This window comes from Plectropomus leopardus, chromosome 20 (assembly GCF_026936395.1).
Source record: "Plectropomus leopardus strain MGB_pleo_1.0 chromosome 20, ASM2693639v1, whole genome shotgun sequence".
Lineage (NCBI taxonomy): Eukaryota > Metazoa > Chordata > Actinopteri > Perciformes > Serranidae > Plectropomus > Plectropomus leopardus.
The window spans coordinates 17,582,616-17,599,766 of record NC_142195.1 but is presented as its reverse complement, the minus strand read 5'-3'; the positions used below and the strand labels follow the sequence as shown (position 1 = coordinate 17,599,766).

General features: G+C 40.5%; 1 protein-coding gene across 5 annotated transcripts in view; it reads right to left on the bottom strand.

The window, feature by feature from the left end:
- The window catches only part of fam163ba (family with sequence similarity 163 member B, genome duplicate a), a 58,393-nt gene that overhangs the window by 21,243 nt on the left and 19,999 nt on the right, over positions 1–17,151 (bottom strand). Inside the window, exons 1-2 of one of the 5 annotated variants that reach the window (XM_088070984.1) lie at positions 12,055–12,278; positions 9,152–9,256 (exon numbers count right to left, since the gene is read on the bottom strand). The gene's annotated coding sequence lies outside the window, so the exon portion shown is untranslated. Of the gene's footprint in view, positions 1–9,151; positions 9,257–9,350; positions 10,209–12,054; positions 12,279–17,151 lie in introns of those variants that run through there. The other 4 variants (XM_088070985.1, XM_042509476.2, XM_042509477.2 and 1 more) reach the window with 4 other exon arrangements.

The window sequence follows — 17,151 nt, the reverse complement described above, 5'->3', positions numbered from 1 at the left end:
CTTTCCTTCAGAGTATTTATACTGTAATTCATATTCAAAACAGGACTCAACACCGCTTGGTTTTTCCAAGTTTGGAGCCAGTCATCTCAGAAAAGACGACATTCTTGGCACCCTGCTAGTCACGTCACTGACTTTTTGTCATCTGTCTCTTGCTTTTACTCTCCACTGCTTCACTGTGCCCCTTTTCTGTCTGTTTAGCCTCTCCTTGCATCTACTTCTCTGTCTTTGTCTCTGTCTCTGTTCTCCACCACTCGTACTCTCTGTCTGTCCAGCTGATGTGCTCTGCCTTCTGGAGCACGGGCAGTCCTCTCTTTTAAACATCACTTCGAACAGCATGTGCCACTCACAAGCTGAGACAGTGCCTCTGACTCGAAGATTGATAGATCCTGCCGTGCGTCACTTTGCATATTTGTCTGTCAAGAAAACATGGTATTTGCTAAAAGTCAGAGGAGTCTCAGGAGAGTTGACCACTATTACGTATCTGATGTGCTGATGAAATCATCACACAGCTGTACAGCAAAATGCACTGTGGGACATTATACCTGACAGATGCACATAACGTGTGCGCACGCACACACACGCGCGCACACACACACACACACACACACACACACACACAAATATCATGAGTAATATGACTTAAAGTAGAAATAAAGTCCTCACCAAAAACAACCACATTTGTTATTTGTTTAAATTACTAAAACGTTTACTTTTACTTGACAAAGATCTTTAGTGGCTATGCAACTTATAACTCTTATGTCATAAGAAATAAAGGCAGTACTAATGTTATATTGTTTGACACTGGAGACCACTGCATACAGTTTCCTACTGGTATTAATGTTGGGTTCCTTAATTAAGTGTATTTTGTGCCTAAATCTAAAATGCCCTTATGTTCGAGTTGAGGACACAAAACTCAAATGCGTTGGTATCAGTATTTTTGGTGTTTGGTAGAAATGTTGCAGACTGTAGCAAGGATTTAACACAAATGATCTTTTTTGCTCACCATGCAGCGAATGGTTAACTTGACACACCAAATGGTTTGTTACACAGAACCACCCGAGAAGCCACCATTGGAAAGCGTTTGAGGAAGGGCAGGTACTTTCAATAAATACTTGGAAGGTGACAATATTTCCACTGAGAAATCTAGTAATATCACAGGATTCCTGCTGCCGTGCAAGGTGAGCAACTGTAGTGTAGTGTGGAAATCAGTTTACACAAACTTGTGTTAGATGTGAAATCCTGCACAATGAAAGTCATGTTTTTATTGATAAAAAACTACATCATGCTGAAATGGATTTTGCTTGTTATGCAGAGCCTTCACCTCACAATTTATGCGAATGTGTGTGTGACATAAGAAAATAAGAGAGAAAAGGACACACTAAAACATCAATTGCATGATGCTTCCAGTGTTGTACTTGATAGACAAGTGAGAGTCTTTGCACAGCCCAGTTGGCAGAAGAAAATGCTGGCAGTGTACGCCTCTGCAAACCAGGAGCTCCTTACATTTGTAAGAATCATATAACCAATTTTAAAGTGATATATGAGCTGCCTTTGTCATTGGGAGATGTAGGGGATGGTGTGACACATGCCAAGCTGTAGACCCCGGTTTGAGACCAACAAATAATCAAAAAATGGCTGTATATTAACGAGTCATTGCAAAATTTCAAGTGGCTTTTCAGCCCCCAAACGTGGGTGATTTTAGCAAATCGTTACTGTTTTTCCAGCAAGGTTTGTTGTCCCTTTACACTAAAACATGATCTTTTCCTAGCCATGACCAAGTGTACCTGAACATAACAATGTTAAACACAGCATTGTTGAAACAAAGCTTTACCATATCTGCAACATAACATGCAAATGCTAATATTCATGTTTTGCAGAAACTTATGATGGCAACATTTTTTAAGGTGACTGGGAGATGGAGAGGATGGTGGATGGCATGACACCTAGGCGAGATGGCTGCTTAAGTGAGGACCACTGTTTGAGACTAAAGAACAATAAAACCATTTGTTTTTTATGGGGATCATCGCTGTGTTTCCAGAGGCTCTTCAGATGCTTAACATGGCTGTTTTTTAGCAACCGGTTGCAGTTTTTCCTACTGAGATAGTGGCACAAAAGGTGGTTATTTATTACTGAGACATTGGTGCCTTTCCAGCAGGGATTGTGCTCTAAAACCATGTACTTTAAGCTCAAACATCATCTTTTCCTAAACACAACCAAGCATTTTTGTGCCTAAACCTAACCACACATTTACCACATTGAAATATAAAGTTTCAATATATCCTCTACATGCAGTAATAACTTGCAAATGTAACATGTCCGTGGTCTGCATAAACGCACAAAGCCAACATTTTTCCTAGTGATTGATTTGTGTGCCTTTCAAGGTGTAATGGTGCATGCAAGAGTAACAATGGACATGCATTTAAACATGACAGAGGCAGGGAAGATTATAGAGAAGGCCAATGTGAAAGAAACAACAGGAGGGGGAGTGATTAGTGGGAGTAAACATGGAGAGAAAAGGTAGGGGGCTGGAGAAGATGCAGGAAGAAAAACAGAGGAAATGTAGAAGTAAGTGGAGAATAAATGAGGCATCTGAGGGCACCTCTGTGAAGATGAGAGGAGAGACGTACCCAATGAAATGTACAGATGGTTGGAGGAAATGTTTTAAAAGCTCAAAGCTGATGATTGCTTGGGTTTTAGTGCTAATGGTCAGTGCTCAAGAGGCAGTATGTGTAAAAGTATGAAAGGGTCTTCAGTTACTATGGTGACAGGGCTATTACAGACTGACATTTTACCATTGCCTTTTCTGCCCTTTGAGTGGGTGGTTTACACTTAAAAGTTCTAGCCGTATTGTACTTGAACCAACTTTTCCTCGCTGTATGCTAATCTCTAAGCTGACAAAAACGGAGCTCAGTGCAGTCAGGCAGAATTGCAGAGATGCATAATAAGATACAACACATCAGAAAGAGAGAAATTTATCAATGAGAATCTCATGTGCATTTCTGTTGTGATCAACTCTTATGGCAGAGTAAGTCATGACCTTGCTGAGCTTGCTTGTTCTTAAAATTCTTTTCGCTTCATCACTTTCCAAAAGGACCATGTCAACGTTTGCAGCTTTTTAGTCTCAGATTTAACATTATACAGCTGAATTTGGCTGTTCCTATAATAAGCATGTAGGCTTTGGACCATAAAGTTTGTAATGAGAGGGCCCCTCGGCTTCTTTGAAATGCACTGCATATTGTAGGTTATACTTACAGACAAAATGCAAATTGTAAACTGAGCAGTGTGCCGTCTGCCTTTATATTTAGTGTGAAATATATGCAGCATGTTGCAGGTCAGTTGTGCAAGGCTGAAAGGAAAATTCTCCATTGTCGACACATAGGTCTTATTTTTCCAGCTTTAGCCATCAGTCTTACCAGTTATTTTAACACTTCACTCATTTTCACCAAATCCAATACTGAGATCTGGGAACACAACCAATCTCCCCAAAAATCTGTCTTCCAGAGACTTTGTTTCTTGCATTCTGGTTACTTTTTAGGCATGAAAATAACAAAATAACAGTACACTGCAATATTTTTATTACATGCTTTTAATTTTAATTTTAATTCCCAGAATAGACAATAGCCATTTCCTCAAAACTTTCTGTAAAAACAGGAATTCTTCTTATTAAGAAGACCTGAAATTTGCTTGGGTATTTTTTCTCGTAGTACTCTCAATTACCCGACCCCGGATAAGCGGAAGAAAATGGATGGATGGATGGATACTCTCAATTTCTCTGTTTGTCTCTCACTAACTTATGAGGATGAGGCACGAGCAGCTTTCTTCTGCATGAAATTGGGCTTGGCTATATATTACTTTAATTTTGATATTGTGATACACAATTGTGATTGTGAGACTTAGATTTTGGTTATCTTAATTCGGAAGTGTTGTCTGTTCCTGATTTTTAAAGCTACATGTATTTCCTCAGCTTACCAGACTGGTCCATCTGTTCTGTTATTTGCCTTTACCCACTTAGTCATAATATCAACATTTTTGATGATTATTCAAAAACTCTACTATGTACATATATCATGGAAGCACCAATAGTCAACCTACAATATTGTCAATATATCAATATAGAGGTATGTGGTGAAAAATATCTTCATATTTTATTTTCTTCATATCGTCAGCTTTAAAGTTACATGCATGCCATGAAACAACATTTGCTGTAGCTGTATTGTTGTCCGAGCGGACACACTTGTTGTAGGGCTTATAAATGCTGTAAAGCACCAGAAGCAGGTTGTGATAACAAAAAGGAAAAAAAGTGTGAAAATTTGTCAAAAATTGTGAGAAATACAGGAGAATTGTGACACCAGGAGAACACCGGTGAAAAACAAGAGCCTCCAAGAAAAATCAGAGGGTTGGCAAGAATAACAAGAACAGCTCCATAACAGAAATTCCCAATTACTCAGATATTTGGAAGCTCAGAGAGGTAAAACTTAATATAATTGCCCAGACTGTCCATTGTAAACACATTCCTCTTTGCAGAGCTAACTCCAGGAGCGACTCTGCCTTTGCCCTGATTGTGAGCGTACAGTTTTTTCAGTGCAATGATTGACTGTCACTGACATCTTCACTTTCCCTTCAAACTAATTCATATTAAATGAACTGTGGTATATTTACAGCCTGTCATATGTTCTGCTGCTTGGCCTAACGGAGTGCTCCTGGGATGATGTTTCTCTGCAGGTTGATGCGAAAGTCAGAATCGCCCAGGTTCCCTTGTCAAAAGGCCCATGGAAGATTTCCATTGGATTTTGGATCATTGTAGAAAATTACCTCTGTTGCAAACAAGTTAATAATACTTATTTGTTCAGTAAGATAATCTTCACAAATGAAAACCACTTTTATGATTTTTTTAAAGCACAAATGTGACTGCCAGAAGTAAAAAACTAACGTTAGGCTACAAACAAACTACACTATGGTTGTATGACTTAACATCCCTATACTAGGACGAGGCTGTAGAGCCATGTTCAGTTTTGTAGTCTTTTTAACAACAATTGCCTTTTTAAAGAAAAATAAAAGCATAACTAAGGTATCGACTGACGTAACATATGTCTTAAAACAAAACATGAAACTCTAAAGCTTGCATTAGCCACAGACCTTATTTCACGCATCTAACCAAAAACCCATTCAAAAACCCACTGAGTCTGAGACAAGGGAACCGGGAGTGCTGAAACGCTAACTCATTTATGGGTTTTAGGACTCATTTCTGGAGCACTCTGTTGTGAAGTGTGTCTAGTGATGTCATCTTCTCTCCAGATCTTAGCAATTAAGTTGCTGAGTAAGATTACCAGTTAGAAAATGAGGGCCACAGCTATGGAAATGGTCCCCATCTTGGAAAGAAAAACCCTGTCATCATATTAACACTAAATTAATCGGCACTATTTATAACATGTGTGCACGAAAAATCCACAAACACACACCATAATGAAGCTGACATAGATGAGGCATAAGAAGGGAAGGCTTACCCTCTTCCTGTTCTGCTTCCCTGCCTCCCTCACCTCCCGTCTACTCTTTGCAATGAGCTTCAGTTTTTCACAATCACTCATTGGGATGAGGGCAGCCGACCAACGGCTTGTGCACGCATGTGCTCACGCCTGCAAATGCGTGTGCTCGTAATGTTGGTGTCTAAGTGGGAACCCATCTGTGCGCGAGCGTGATGTGTGAGCATGTCAGGGTGTTGCTGCGGGCAGGGGGGGAGTGGAGCGTGGTGCCGAGGGGGAGGGGAGCAGGAGAGAGACGGGTGGAGGAAGAGAGGAAGGGATGGTGACTGCTTAACATGATCATTGAGCAGCCATGTTCCCTTTTCTCAGTCTCAATCCATCCACTCCACTTCGCCCCTCGCCTCTTTATCTCGACCACAGCGGATCTATCATGACTCCCCCTCCCAGCTGTGCATTTTAAAGGTAATTAAGCTGATATGTGAGTACACTTTAAATGCCCGGAAAAAAAGTGCTACCTCTATAATTGCATTCACTCTTGACTATTCTGCCAGTGTTTAACCCTCCCCTCCTCCTCCTCCCCTTCCCTCTTTCCCTATTTTATATGCATTCTTCTCTCTACACCTTTCTTCATCTTTTTCATCACCCATCTGTCTTTGAAATTTGCTTTCTTCCATCCTACTCATCTGCTTGTCCTTCAACTCCCTCTCTTTCCTCCTCCTCCTGGTCTCCCTCCTGCTGTAATGACTGAGAGGCTGGTAGAGCAGCAGCAGCAAGCAAGCAGACAAGAAACACACAGTCACTCATAGTAGTCATGCTCCGGGGGGACTTGAGTGTGTGTGTGCATGTGTGTGTGCATGCAGGACTATGACTGATCTCCCAGGGGGCCAAGGTTGTTCCAAGGGTCACTGACCAAGTCGCCATGGGAACACAAGCCCTGCCTTGCCTTTCATTGTTATAGGCCCTCTTAAAGCACAGTATGTGTTGGAGTTTATTTCCTTTGCAGTCCACAACATGGATTTAGTCCCACTTCCCAATATCAGCATTAAATCATACTGTCTTAAACTGCATGATATGATGTGATATATGATATGGAGAGTTTAAAGCAGTTGCTGTGATTCTAAAGCTGCAGCATATGGGCATGAAATAGAAAAATAACAGCACTGACATCAACATAATTCATTGTCCGACTCCCAGGTATCAATCTGAGTAAGTGTGCAACCTTTAGCCCTCTTTGCCCTCGGGAAATTAAAGGAAAAACCCACATTAAGCATCTCAGTAAGCTGATGGAGCACCACGAGCCTCCAGAGCCTCTCTGTAACGGTTACTGGAGGGATGAACGCCAATCTGCCAAAACACATTCCCTCATTTGGTGTTTTGATGATGTGGTGAACTGCAGTGAGATATGGTGACGGTTAAGACGATCATTTTCATGCATCCCAGCACCCTACATACACTGTGTGGAATTATCTGCACTGTTTTTCTCTATTCTTTTATCAGGTTTTTTATTGAGCTGGTCACACATCTGTATGTGCTGGCAATGATCTGGGGATCCGGTAAGATTTGATTTCAAACATTTCAGAGAGATAGGCCAAGGTAGACAGAAAGTGGGACCCTCAAGGGGAGGCCAAGGGGATCCATAACCCCCCAAATACAACCCCCCTCTCCAAAAAAAAAAAAGAATTTGAGGCTGACATTACTGTCTGTTGAGGCTGTGGCGCACTAATTTCTTAGCTGGTGTGAAGGTAGTGGTATCTTGTGAAACTAGAAACTGGACCCCCGGGCACACTGTGTGAACAGCACGTGACCTCACTGAACCGCAGCGACTCGTATGCTTGCAGTGCTCACACTGGTAGTGTTGTTGCTGCAGCAATTTTGCAGAGCTGCCTGTTGCTATAACTACTGTATGTCCACAATTAAAAGATACTCCACTCCTTTATGTAGCTGTGTGAGACACTGTATCGCCAACAACACAGTCATGCAAATATTTCACAATAAAAAGCCTTGTGTCAGCGACTGAAGGGATTGCATCACCACAAACGTTGTCAAAAGGGTTACATTTTGAAAGGAAAAGAGGAAATGTTGAGTAAAACAAATATATTTGTATTTTTTCATGACTGTGACACAGGTAGACATGGAAAGTGTAGTGAAAGGTCAGTATGACCACCAAAACATCATTTTCACTGTCTGTTTTTGCTAAAAATCAAGCGCATCATGCAGTAAAATTTGTTACGACTCAGAATTGAAAAAATACAACAGGTTCCACGGCACACACAAGCTGCTTATGCAGGAATATCACTGCTGTCTCCCATAAACTTGAGAAGCCTTTTCCCAACAAATTCCTTACATTCCATATACTCCTTCAAATTAAATCTGTACATTTGTCTTTTTAAGGAAAAGGACATTAATCCTATTCGAAGAACAATGACTCGCCTAACATGTGTAGATACATAACACATAAAAACAAGAATATTGTGGAATTCAAATATTAACTGTACAAGTATTGACCAGTTATCAATGAGCCTATATAACTCAACTCCTTAAATTCAGTCTGGTGCTGAACTTTGGACTGAAACTCCACAATGGAGAACTCGAACAGGTTGCATTTCAATTTTCAAAGTTGTTATTTTCCAACTGGGCAGTATTAAATAGTATTATTAGTAAAAGACATCTCAGTAGATCTTCCCCAAGAAGGCTATTATGGTCCATCCCTCCATTATAAGACCAAAACACCACATCATAACTATTCCCAATCGCTCTCAAGACACATGAACTACAGAGGGTCAGGAGTTATTATCACATGGCTTGTGCAAATTATTTTTTGCAATTTCCTGTTCCCCTGCCCCTGTGCCATATTTAGAGACAGCAAATATTTTCTGCCAACAAATCTAAACACTGTAAAAGTGGCAATTTAATCTTCCCGGGTTGACATTTTAGCTGGTTACTTATTACTCTATCCACCACAGTGTTTCCAAAACACCCAGTAGGTGGTGGGATGCACACTCTGTGTTCTCTTGCTTGAAACATTTCTGTCATTTTAACTGCATTCAGTAGAATGTTTTTTGTGTTGCACGGCCTTGAGATGCATTTCCACCCTGCCTAAAAATATCTGGAGCAAACAGTTTGGATGTGACCATGGCTAACAGTTGGTGACAGTAGCTGTGGCTCACAAGCCATGCTGTTTTGTCAGCATGTGGCAAGCTGGGCCAGCCAGCCAGTCTGTCATACAAAGCACTGAACCTCTCCCTTGCCTTTAGTCTCTCTCTCTCAGGCTGTATGTGTGTGATCCACTACTGTATCATGGTTTCATTTAAACCTCCAGAAACTCTTTCTTGCAACGTGTACACTGCTCTGACAGTATGGATTATGAATTATAAGTGTTCTGGGGTGAAAATAATAAGAAAAGACTCCCATTGTAATATAACAGCAGCGTGGTTCTGTCCATGGTGCTGAAATGAGATGCAGCACTCTGCTTCTCAGTACAACCATCTACCTAACCATCTATCTGTCCCTTTCTCTGTCTCGGCAATCATGGTTATTCTCTATCAAGCACAACTTTTAAATTGCATGCATGACTTAACAAGCAGATCTTAATTTCACTGCCAAACCCATGTAAGCATCCAAGATAATAATGAGTGAGTAGAGACAATGCATTATAAAGTGAGGACTCTTACCTTCAGAGATAAGAGAAATTCACCGGGTCACATCTAGGGAATTGGTGGCTCCTCGGAGCTCAGGTCCCGACCTCTGCTTTTTGTAGTTTGTGTCGACCTCAGTCACTGAATAATTAGAGCAAAAGCAAAAATAATAATTAAAAAAAGCCCCAAATGTCGGCAAAGTAATCAGCAAAAAGTGCCTTCTATGGAAGTAGACCTCGACTTGAGTCCAGATAACCCCCGCTGGGCCTGATCCACATGAGTTGTTAATTAAAAACAGATAAAATTGAAGATGCGTCCTTTGCAAAATGTTCTTTGACTACTTTTCCAAACGCATTTGTTGTGTCATTTGCATGAAAAAAAATCAGTCCAATTCCAGAATCGCAAAAAAAAAAAAACACTCACACAAAAAACCCACTCCACAGACAAGAAAAATGCTCCAATAACGATAATATCTCTGGAAAGATGCGCCAGCGACACTCACAGTTTCATCCACCGCTTGTCTGGAGTTGTTTGAACAGTAGCTTTACCAACGCTGCCCGCAAAATAAAACACTCCTACGCAAACATCATCATCAGCCTCAGCAGCATGTGTGTTGGAGGAGGAGACGGGATGATAGAAAATCTCGACATCTCCATCTCAACAACCAGTTTCCCACCGTCCGAGGAGGTCGAGGTCAGATTTTTTTGTTGTAGCACTGCTCCGGGTTCCGCTGCCAAACGACGCGCTTTTTCTCTAGCTCTCCTTCCCTTTCTATTCTTTCTATCAATATGTTTATCGCCTCCCTCCCTCCAGCGTGCTTCTCTCTTTGCGCCCCATGTTTGGCGAAAAGCGAGCCGGACAGTCGCTCTAGGCTACAAAGTGTCTGTAGCTGGCTGCTTCCACAGAATAAAGGCTACTGTTTTTATCTGATGCACGGTCGCCGGATTTCCGTATCTTCACTGATTTCTGCAAAGCGACGTCCGGGCGCTGCGCGGAGACGAGAGAAATGCGCTTTGAATTCAGAGGTGGCTCTCAGTGCCTGCAGACCCAGTGAGTGAATGCAGCCTGGAGTGTGCAGCCTGAGAGATGGCGCTTTAGTCACAGGCTTAGAATGGCTGTGGGTGCTACAAGCGAAAAGAGACAAGAGAGGAGGGGACCTGGATGAGGTCCCCTTTTTGGACTTCCAAGCAGAAGTCTGTGAGCTGTGTGTGTTTGGTGGGACTTGAAAGAATACTTCAAACGGTCATTCATTTATGTATTTTATGACTTCAGTGAACCCAAACTAATCCTTTAAAAGCCAAAGTCAAACAATAACACAAACAAATTAACTGATGGAGGCAGCGATAGACCACCAGCTCCCATGTTCAGTGAGGTAAAATTACTCTTTTAGTCATATGGCTAGATTAATGAGTTATTGATTATACTGCATGAGTTGTGTCAGAGCAAACGGATGTTTTGATATAGTTATATATCGGACCCTTTTGACTTATATTCATCAAGTATTTTCTCCAGTTTTGGATTCTTCATTCTCTGTAGTCATGCCAGAAATACAAAGTAAAAATGAATTCAGCGTAACATCCACATGACTAATTAATATACAAATGGTCATTTGAGGGGTTAACTATTGGTTGAAAGGCATGCAACGGTGCTGGATTTGTAGCAGCAGGATAAAGCATTACATCTAAAAACCAATTTCTAAAGCGTTCTAATACAGACTTAAACACATGCACTGCACAATTAGCTCTGTTAAACAAAAAGTCATCACAAGTCCTGAGAAATAACAGAAAAGGTGCAACAGGGATGAAGGTGTCACACAGCTTGCTGATTAAATCAGAGAGTTCACTGTGTCCTCCTATTACATTGGAAACCAGCTGGTGCAGCATTTAGAGAGGGTTCATTAAGCTTCCCATGACATTAAAGTCGCAGCAGTTAATCATCCAGGCTATATGCAGATTTGATAGCCAATCCATGAAGATAATAATGAATGACACCTGTCCAGAGGTGGACTATAACTTCATTTACTCAAGTTCTGCATTTAAGTGCAAATTCAAGTTGTTTATACTTAACTTGAGCATTTCCTTTGAATGTTACTATATACTCCACTACTCCTCAGAGGTAAATGCTTTTTTTTTTTTATCCCCTTCCTGTGAATGGGAAACTACAGTATGTTTCTGCAGATGTGTTGATTTTCAATATCTGTGATAAACTGAAGGACAAAATTTTCCTTTATGTGTGAGAAAAAATTCACTCCTCAGCTAAATAAACTCTAAAGAGCCTAAACAGTAAGGGATGTACTCCAAAATGTAAGGAAAATAAAACGATGAGGAAGACAATCTTTAAAAGCCTTTATTATAGTGACTAAATATTAAAAGTACCAAAACGTTTTGACCACTGTGAGTTTTTATATTTTTTTTAAAAAAAAATTAAAGCAACCCATCTCCTTTTTGTCTTTGTCTGAGATCAGTTGGAAAATGCATCATTACAATACTGAAATTAATTTACTGACATCATGAAAAGCTGACTTTTTAGAGATTGATTTTTCTCGAAGGACAGTGACTTGCAAAAACTAAACTCTAAGAACTGAAGGCTGAAGTGCTACTCACAGAAAGAGACACAGATGATGAACTGACAAAGACCTTCATCTCCTTTCTCTAATAGCCCTTTGATGCTCCACTCTTCCTGATTTAACCACCCTGTCCTTCAATATGCGTCTTTCTGCTCAGAACTTTACATTTAAGCAGTACATGCTCTACAATTTCGCAGCAGATAGACCTACATATTTCACATTTATCTGACCCTGCCTTTTTCATGACATACAATTTATCATTAAATCCTGTGTGCCTTAATCTTTATCTAGAGAGAACCACTTCTTCCTTCCTACATTTGCATTTAAATCTTCTCACTCTTTACAGATTTTTAAACTATTTAGTACTCTCTACCTTTGGTGTCTTTGTTCCAGATCTCCTGCCAGATTGAGGGTATTCCCTGTTAAAGTATTAATTTTGCTTCCGTCTTCCCAAAACTAATCTCTAAAATATCATTATCACCTTTCTTAAATGCACTTTTTTGCCAGTTTAACAAAGAACAAAAGATCTGGTCTGATGTGTAGGCAGTGACTGATTGGTAAGTGAAAACAGGTGAGCAGGAGGTGAGGCGACAGCAGAATAAGTGAGGAACTGCAGGGAAAAACACACAAAGGCAGGAAGTTAAACCAGATAGGATACACAGGTGATTATGACAAAAATGAATCCGGAAACATAACTGAATTAATGCAACAAAGAAACACTAATGTGTGTGTTAAGTTAACCAGCTTTTACAGAATGATTGTACTTGATTACAGAAGGGAGCTTGCATCTTTTTTTTTTTATCTTATGAGGTGCGTTGCCTTACACACACACACACACAGAAAGAGAGAGAGGGTAGAAGCAGAATTCACCTCAACATGACAAATCCAACCATCTCATTCTCTCCTAATATAAATATTTTAACAACACACACTCTCAAAGTGCACTAATCTCCGTGTCTGTGAGTTTGAATAATGAATGCAATAAAAACTCACACTGCTACTCTTAACGTTGCCTCACACTGCCCCCTCGTCTGGTATGAATGGGAGAGGCGAGTCGTAGTAAGGGTGGATTGGGTCATTAGTTAGAGGAGACGGTGATGAGTGAAAAGTCAGAGAGGAGAAAAGAGAGAGGGATAGAGAGAGATGGAGAAAGAAATAAAGTAATGGAACAGTTCATGATCAGAGGCTGATGAAATGGGAATACAGTGGCACAATGAGAGGTACATGGAGCACATGAGAGGGGGTTATAAGAAGGAAACAATCACATCCATAGATGAATTCGTAATATGTCCTGAAGCACAGAGAGAGTATAAGGACAAAAGACAAGGGGGGAGATACAGAGACAGAAAATGATCCATTCAGGGACAGTTGTGTCTGTTGTCCCCATGGAATTTAATGAACTTTTTGTTCCAGACAGAGAGAGCGTTTGTTTTTGTCACCTTGTCTAAACCTTGGGCAGAGGACAGGTGCAGTGGTGAAATACGTATTCAGACTCTTTCCTTCAGTAAATGTACATTTCAGGAAAAATGACCTCCTTTTATGTTGATTTGTTTTTGGTCAATGACTTCTGAATCTGAGTTTTGGTTTAGAAGGGCCTGGGATAGAAGGCAGAGCATTATGTTTGGTAACTGAGCAGTAAGATAACATGTATTTTGGATTGAACACTGCAACAATGTTGTAATGGTGTCTTGTAAACCCATGAGGGTTGGGTACATGTTTGTGTGCATGACACAGAATAAAGAATTAAAAATTAGAAATGAATATGTACAAATCCCAGACTGTGAAAATACTCTGCTACAAGTAACAGTCCTGAATCAAAGACCTCAAAGAAGTATTTCACTGATATTAAAAGGGTCCTCTTATAAAACTAGGCCATCGACGCAGCACAGAGATGCAAATACTTTTAAAATTGGTGCTACATGACCAGAGAAAGAAAGAGACAAAGGTCGCTTTTGCTCAAGAGGGAGAAAACCTACGACTGGTCGTGATGTGGACTGGTCCTTCTGAAACAGTGGCAGCTGGCATGATTTCTTTTAACAGTAAAACAGCAAGCTAAAACATGTTTCTAAAAAAATATCTGAGGCAAGAAATATGCAACCCCGTAACAGAATCATGGTTTATATTTGTTCAGTGCTGCTTAGTTTTACAGGCACAGTAACCTTTTAAATAAAAGTATGTTAGTATTATCAGCAAAAAGTAATAACAAGTACAAACCGGATCATAAATACATTTGTATAATATTCTTAATTACCATAATTAGGAACACAGTTGATTCCTCATGAAATTATGTTATTGCAACTAGTTTTTTCACATTATCTTAAAGAAATTTTAAAGTGATAAGCTATTACAAAATAACTTAGGTCTTTAAAATGACTGTGAACTAAATCAGCACTGTATATCCCTGATGCAGTTTTCAAAAGCAAGACAGTACGTACAATCTAATGCAATCATATCCCAAAAACAATGCACACCAAACCTAACAGAAACATAAAACTATGTTCACAAGCTACAGCTCACTGGTCACAGATTTTCCTACATCTTTTGGCATCTGCGTGTGTGTATCTGTGTGACCACAAATGACTTTCTCCCAAACTGAAAGCAAGCAAAGCATGATGGGAAACTTTGGGGGGCAATATCGGGATTGTTCTAGGCAGGATAATGTCAGATAGACCCCCAGGCTTTTTGCATACACATACACATACACATACACATATACACACACACACATACACACACACACACACACACACACACGATTACACAATGGGACCATCATTCTCTCCCTAAATCTGTTCTTCACCACCCATCCCCCATTCTATCCCCCTCGTTCTCTGTCGTTCCCTGCGGATCACAGCCGACTTTACGGCGTTTATGTTTGCTGACACATCAGTAGCGGTGGCAGATGGATAAGTGAGCATGTAAAAGAAATGAGAAGGCACAAAGGGGGTGAGAGACGGTGATCAGCAGTAACAGAGAGCAGTGAGAGACTGACTGGTAAGAAGTGCGATGGTGTATAAGATGGAAATAAACAGACAGACATAGAGAGATTATTGAGGCTCACATGAAGGCCAGAGACACACACATCTCCGTTTTTGCCTCAGGGACTATCCGTCTTTATTACATTAACCAACACAATACCAGTCTGTGCCTTTCTGTTCTGCTCTCTCTGTTTTCTGCTCAGATCCAAACCTTTCCCTTTATGGAAAATGGATTCAATAGTTTGACGTCATGAACAAATTTTAATCCAACACACATTCAGCCTACAGCACATTTCATGAGGAGCTTTCCCTGTAATTCACTGGAACCTGACATGAATTGAATCATCCCTACGTGACATGAAGAGAGATGTGACAAACTCATTTACCAATGAGGTTGCATCTCCTGTAAACTGTCCGTCCTCCGCTATCCATATTACTTTAAAGAGTATTAACAAGCAGTGCTTCACTGCCCTCTCTGGCTGAAAGACTGTTTATCTTGGAAGGGTTTGGGTGTGGTCACAAGTTTGCTTCATTGCCCCCTGCGACCACACCCGAGTGATGTCTCATGACTCTGGAGTACATCACTGCAGAAAGATAAAGTGTAATTAAAAAAACCACACTTTTTAAAAAAAAAAAAGTTGTTAACTCGTAAGCCTCCTATATACCGACCTCAGACAGGAACCTACTGGCTGTTTCCACAAAACGTTCTCACTCCAAACTCATCACATGGTGACACTCAGTCAATAGCTTCTGTGTAGGAGTGTGACGTGAAAAGCCATCTTCTGCGTCCAAATGCAACGCGCAGGGACATGTCAGATGATAATGCAGCTGGACGAAACCAGCCACGTATACCTGAAATGCTGAACAGCATCAGATAATAACATTGCTGGAAACCATGTAATATTAATGCATGCAAGTGTGCCTATAGGGCAAGTAGGAGGGGACGCGGATGGGTCCCACGAACAACCAACTTTTGTACAGGAGCCTGGAATTTGCATCCCGATGTGGGTGTGTGTTTTTTCTTTACCTTACCATGTGCCTCTTTATCCTAAACCTAACCTGACTTTGGTGCATCATCCCACCATGATGTCATTCCACCATGCGCATTTGTTCATGTGACCATAGTGGCATCCTGGGGTGTAAACAGCTGATGGCCAAGGATACTTAAAATGACACAGAAGGTCACTGACTGAGTTCGGAAGGTTGGTTTCCATGACTCAAATCCCTATCCTATCTTCTTAAAACTAAGTTTTAGTGATTCTAATTATTTATGCTCATAAAAGGCTTGTTCTTTCAGTAGGTTTTTATTCCAACGAAAGACTCCACCAGCTAATAGCACTCCTTAGAAGAGAGGGGAAAATTGATGAAATCACTTGCAAAAGGCCTTTTTAACTGCAGACATCTGGACTCGTCACAGCAGGAAAAGCACAGGTGTTACTAATGACAACAATCTGTTCTACTCAAGTGACACAGAAAGGGCAAAGTCACACACGAGCAAATGCAGGTGAATGACCATTGCCACATGAGGCCATATTTTTAATGGTGCTGAATATGACACACATGCATAGAAGTTTTCTGGCTAATAAATGCATGTCGGCTTGCTTTCAAATATATACTGCAAAATATGATGTCATTGGTACATTTTCCGTTTTTTACATTATAATATCTGTCTCCTGACTCACTGTCAGCCAGGCAGCATCTCTTATGTGCGGCAGTTTGTATTCTTTTTGGCCAATAATGTACAATAAGTGCTTATTGCTGATTAAACACAGCAACAGTTGATGCTTCCTCCATCTTGTCTCACTTGAAAAACTTCAGCCACTGGCAGTCAAGCAGGATCAACCACACATCCATATATGCCACTGGTTAAAGCTGCAACTATGCCAGTATGTTTACCAAAGTTGAACCCAAGAATGCAAACTCAACAATAAAAATACAAACTGACTCATATGCTGCCTGGCTAACAGTGAGTTTGTAATAAGGAACATGAGAAAGCTGAAAAAAAAATCCTCATTGATCTTCTTTTTTACACCTTTGCTTTCCTGTTTGGACATGTCAAAATCTCCTCTGTGAAAAAGGCCTATTACAACCTGAAGGCTGTTGGATCTCTATAACATATTAATGGCCATCACCTGAGCTATACATCATCTGCATAGACTTTTTATATGATGCTTTATCCTGCTTTGTTGACTTTATGTAAAAGACTCTGTGACATTGTACAAATACACTGTATTGGATATACTCTATATGGATAAAAAACTAAAAGTACCATTGGAGGATCCCTTGCATCCCCCGATAGATGTCCTCGCTAAGCCACCATATCCAAAAAATTCCTAGAAAAGTCCTTAAATCCTAGAAATGTTGTAAAATCCTAAAACGGCCGGAAATCCTACAGACATGTATGGGGCTGCTGCGATTGGCCTCTGACCTCCTGTCATCTCACAAAGTTGAGTTGAGTATCCCTGCTATAACCCTTAGTATTTGTTTACAGT